Here is a 6,000-nt window from a genome sequence, read left to right as displayed (position 1 = left end):
CTACTTAATCAAAAGATAAAAAATAATTAGCAGAGACTATTTCGGGTGAACAGTAACAGAAAAGAATTTTTTTAACGAAAAATAACTGAAATAATATGAACAATAATTTTTCGGGTGAACAATAACCAAAAACAATTTTTTTTAAACAATGTTAACAGCAGATATATGAATATATCTAGATGAACAGTAACATAAAAAGATGATTTTTTCGGATGAACAGTAGACTATTCTAATGAACAATAACTTTGGAAATAATTTTTTTTCCCGAATTTAAATCAAAAGCTATAAACTTATCAATCTTCTAGAATGTTGGAAATTTATCAAATAATTAAGATTATAGCATGAAATAAATCCGAATAAAATAAATAATTAAATCTGACCTGATCGGGAGCAGTCGTGTATTCACTGCCCTAGAAGATTGAGGACCCGCCTATCGCCCTGGCGCACATGATCCCCTCTCCCCTAGCGGTAAAAACCCCCGGAATCGGCCGGCCTCTGTACTCAGGCGAGAGTACAGAGTTTCTGTTCAGATGAAGAAAAAAACCAATACTATGAAGAAATAATATGAAGAGGAGAGAAGAGACTTGTTGTTTTTCTTGTTGTTTTTCCGAGAATGTGAAGGGCTGCTTATATAGGGGTCTTAGAGAGCCGTTACAAATCCTAGCAATCAATACAGTAACGTACGCCATAATGTCGACCGTTACGCAATAAACCCGTAATTAATACGGTAACGTTCGCCATAATTATATAGCCATTATGCACGTATTTATTGCTGAGAAAAATAAAATATGTAAAACATGTTAAATTGTCTTTTCTTTAATAAAATATCCAACAAGATGTCTCATGTGTGGCAGTTTTCAGGCAAAATCGCCTCTTTTTAGAGGCGATTTTGCCTGAAAGCTGCCACAAATGAGACATCTGTGGCAGCTTTCAGTCACTTTCCCCCTCAAAAACGGGCAACCAAACGGGCCCTAATTGCAGATAGACATTTTACCCTATACATGGTTAGTCACTTGTCATATCAAAATTCCTTATTAGCACTTGGATCCTCTGATGTCAAAACGAACCTATGCTATTTTATATTCATCAACTTGATGCCACGTAACATGAATGCGTGGCACAGATCTCCCATACGTTAAGTGTCATATTCTGTTGTATGGTTCTAATAACCGAGAGAAAACATTGTTTGGACAACAAAGGATCATGTAAGTGCTACTGAATTTCTTTTTGGGATAATAAGTGATTAATTAGCCTGTTTCCAAGAACTTCAAAGTGTGCAAATTCATTTCTCATATTCCAATATTTGATAAGAATATTAATGCGGTGTAAATTGCAAATTAGATGTCGCCGCCGAAGGGCATGACCAGGACTACGTCAAGATTTGGAATGAATTTCGAGGGAATTCCCTACGTCAATGGGATGATTACGCGAGAAGAAATCCAGAAGGTCTGGGCTGAGGTCTTCGACAAATTACTGGGAGGACCCTCGAACTAGTGTTTTGTATTTTCGCTCCATCAGCAGTCAAACAACCGAGAGTTGAGGCAAACAAATTAAATTAGTTTTGTGTAATAAACTATGCTTTACCAGAGAAGAACTTTGGTGCCATTTCGATGTTCAAAATAACTTTTTTTTTTTCCTTCCGAGTTTAAGGTTGGAAGTTGCTTTCGATCTCCATAGTTTCTGGTGTTAATCTGTTATATATACTATCTTCTATTTTTTTTATTGTTTATAAAAAAATTAGGGTAGATTTCAGAGAACGGGAAAATTTGCAAAATAGACCGTTTTTATAAAGTAATTAGCGAAATAGACCGTTTTTTAAAGTAATTAGCAAAATAGACCGTTTTTTGGCAAAAGAGGTCGATTTTGAAAAAGGGTTCAGAAAACATACGGGACTACTAGTCCCGTATGTTTTGTTAACAAACAGAAAATATACGGGACTAGTAGTCCCGTATATTTTCTGAGTGAGATTAAACATACGGGACTAGTAGTCCCGTATGTTTTCTGAACCCTTTTTCAAAATCGACCTCTTTTGTCAAAAAACGGTCTATTTTGCTAATTACTTTTAAAAACGGTCTATTTCGCTAATTACTTTATAAAAACGGTCTATTTTGCAAATTTTCCCTTTAGAGAACTCCCCTTAAGTTTGGGCATTTCTCAGATAAACTCCATTAACTTTCAAAATGTCTCAAAACCATGGGTCTCAGGAAGCTCCCTTCAACTTTCAACATTTTCCAAAAATCCCTATACGACGTTAACTGCAATTTTCAAATGGGTGGGAAATATTTTGCAGGTTTGAGAATCCAAAACTTGTTGAGGTTTCATGATATTTTAGAAGTTAAGGGGGTTACCTGAGAATTGGTAAAACTTAAGGGGACCTTCTGAGATTTACCCAAAAATTTACTATGGACCTTTACTGCATTGACATGGCCTAAACAAATCAAGTTATATCTGGAAAAAAAACTATATTCTTTCACATGAAAATTTAGGTACACATTAAAAGTGGCTAATTACCAGATTGATATTTTTCTTGACCTTTTTTACCACTTTGATATTTTTTTCTTGCTCCAGCATCATTTTAGTATTTTTTTTCTTGGCCCATTGTGCAAACACACCAAAAAGTGGAAAACCGGATGAAAAATTAGCTAATTACTAACGTGGAGCGTTTTAAAGCATAATTATTTTGATGATTAGGGTTATATGAAGCCGTGAGAAGCACTTCTCTCCCTCTTTCATTCAAAATTAGTTTAAAAATCAGGGAAAAAGAAGAAGAAAAAGGGCATGTTGAACCCTCCACCAAATATTATTATTATTATTCAATCCACCTCTTTTTGAATTTGAGCTTGAACTTAAAGAGGACACTTTACTGAATATTCAAGAAATTTAAAGTTGATGAATGTGAAATTAAAAAGAGAGAACTTTAATTTAAGCTCTAACCTAATTTTGTTCTAATTATGAATGAAAGAGGTATAGGAGTGTTTCTCACGGCTTCCACTAACCCTAATCAACAAAATAATCACACTTTAATGTACTTCAAACCAGCAATTTACCCCCTTTTTTTTTACCAGTGACCAACTTTTGTGTCTGTTTGCGCCAAGAAAAAAATAACTAAAATAATGTCATAGCAAGGAAAAAAAACCAAAGCGATAAAAGGGTCAAATAAATACCTTTATAATTTAACCACTTGAAATGTGTACATATATTTCATGTGCAAGGTGTTGGGTATCAACTCAAACTCTAAGTTAGTATAGTGTTTTTAATTCTCTGTAGAACTTCACGAGAATTAGATAGGGTTAGAGATCTATCATGATTAGAAGTTTGGGTTCCATAATGATTATAAGGTTGAATCTTATTCCAATTAAGAATTAGAGTAGAGATAAGATTTTGGTTTCTCTATATATGTCCTTCTATTGTTAGAGGAAAAACTAAGAAGAAAAAGAAAAAGAAGTGTAGAGAGAAAGAGAGAGAGAGAGAGAGGGGGTTTGGCAGTTTTTGTCTGTGCAAAAGATTATAATTTGGAGGTGATAGTGTATTGATTTTGATCCCGTAGTTTTTCTCTGTTGAGGATTTTTCATGTTAAATCTTGTGTGATTTTATTTGCTGCGTTTGATAGTTTTTTTAGAGTTTTTGCGAGATCTAAAAATTCCCCACAAGTGGTATCAGAGCGGGGTTCGACGGTTTGTAGATGTTTGATCGGTGCGCGATTCGTGAAGGCGTCAGCGGTCGAAGCGCGGTGGTCGAAATCGAGGAAAAAACTTACTGTAGCTATGGTACTGTAGCAGGAATATTGTAGCGGTATTGTTCATACAGATCCGATGGTTGATGTTGCTTTGTCTTTTGATCGAGGATTTGGAGGCGGATTTTGGTGATCCAGAAGTCGTTCCTAGGATTTTTCGATGTGCTGAGTTCGTTTTTGACGTCGATTTTATCAAATTCAATCTATACAGTGTAGGCGTCAAAAAATGCTGAGAGGTATCCAAACACAGCTCAAAAGGAAGTCATCCAAAATGTCAAACAAAAAATGCTGAGAGGTATCCAAACACAGCTCAAAAGGAAGTCATCCAAAATGTCAAAAAGAACACAAGTATAGACTGTCTCGCATGCGAGACAGTCTACTGTCTCGCGCAGGGCGAGACAGACTTTTACTGTCTCGCCCACGCGAGACAGTCTTTACTGTCTCGCGGGCGAGACAGACTTTTACTGTCTCGCACATGAGACAGCTCCTCAGCAGGGCCAAAACTACTTCGCATAACCCAACACGTGCACTAACGATTCAAAGAATGTGGCGAAACGTCGTGGGCGAGAATCACGTGATAACTGCCAAATAACGAGTAAACGTGGAAAGCGAGTTACAGGCGAAATGTCAGAATTTCGTTTTTGAGACAGTGTTTACTGTTCGTCGCGTGGCCGCGATAGACAAAGCTACTGTCTCGCCCCCGAGACAGCAAACACTGTCTCGGAAGCCGAGACAGCAAATGCTGTCTCGCGAGCTTGTTTTCCGCCAACTGTTCCTGGAGGTTATAAATACCCCCCGAAGGCCAATTTTGAAGGGGGCTGATCATTTTGAGCACTTCAGAGCAGACAGAGCAGAGTTCTTGAGCTTCCGGCAATCCCTTAAAATTGAGCTTTGACTTGATTTCAAGAAGAACGACTATCTTACTTTGATAAGATATCGTTTCAAATTCTCACTTCGATAAACGAAGGAAGAATCATCAAACCCCTCACGATTCAATCAGAATCTGTGATTTGGTGGTCCACGAGTCAAAGCGATCCCGGCGAATTCCTCAACAGAACCGACTTTTGACTCAAACAAGCTGGCGACCACAGTGGGAGCCAACGGTCTCGCTGCCGAGACCGTCGTGTCGCAGCCGATCAAGATTCCAGTTGAATCCATGGTCGAATACGAATTCGACCAAACCAAGTTTGAGAAATATCTCTCATCATCCTCTTCAAGATCTTCATTGTCTCGCAAGTACAAGAGGATCTCACTATTGAAGAAGACTTCCATGCCAAAGAAGGCACAGAATGAAGACTCTCGCCTGATTGTTGCTGAGGATTCTACTCACAACCTCTCTGCTCATAATGGCTCTTCGCCAAGTAAAGAGTCATTAAATCAAAGCCCACCGGCATTGACAAAAAGAGCTCGTCAGAGACAACGCCAACGCCGCGCTCGCCAAATGGCTAAGGCCTTGGAACAAACCGATGGGGTTCGTTATCACGCGGACCTAGAGTCGAGGAGACATCGAGTGGTTCAGTTGTCTCAACAACCAATCACTCATATCTCTGCTAAAATAACGACGGATGAATGGACTTTTGTCAAGAGGGCTCGCTCGACCCTCAAAGAACGTATACAAAAACGTCGTGCAAACGCTGCTCATGCCCGTGCTCTCTTACAACAAAGACGAGAAAGGAACAAGAAAACAGTGGCCAAAGAACCGCCAAAACTCTGCAAAATTTGGATTCCAAAGTTTGGAGTTAAACAAAATCAGCATTCGGAGCCCGTTAAGACTCCATACCCGCAAGGGGGTGGTTTTGAACGTGCGACTCCCGACATAACCTTGGATCGCTCAAAGACAGAAATAAATTGTCTTGAGAATGCCAACAAGGTTTTACACCCCCAGAAGAAGACGCATTCACCAAATGATATCGTCATACCTGGGAGGTCATACCAACAGACGATAAGATTTTTCGGCAATCATACCGATGAATCATACTATCAAGCTGGGGGTATGAACAAAACTCGAAAGAGAACTGTTCAGGAAATGAGCTCTCATTGTCCCTGTGCGCGACTTATTAGAGCAATGCTATCAGAATGTGATTGTTTCAAACGAGAGGCCATTCCACGAAGAGTCTCGGAGTTCCATAGTTTTTACACCGAAATGTCGAAGCCTAAGCCAAAACATTTCCGCAAGAGAAAATCAGCTGCCCAAGATGATAAATTCCCTGAAGTCACCATCAACGTGGCTGATAAAAGAAAGTCTAAGCGGCATTCAAGTGACTCAA

The sequence above is a fragment of the Asparagus officinalis genome, chromosome 2 (assembly GCF_001876935.1).
Source record: "Asparagus officinalis chromosome 2, Aspof.V1, whole genome shotgun sequence".
NCBI lineage: Eukaryota > Viridiplantae > Streptophyta > Magnoliopsida > Asparagales > Asparagaceae > Asparagus > Asparagus officinalis.
The sequence above is the reverse complement of the archived record's forward strand: the minus strand, read 5'-3'. Positions refer to the sequence as shown.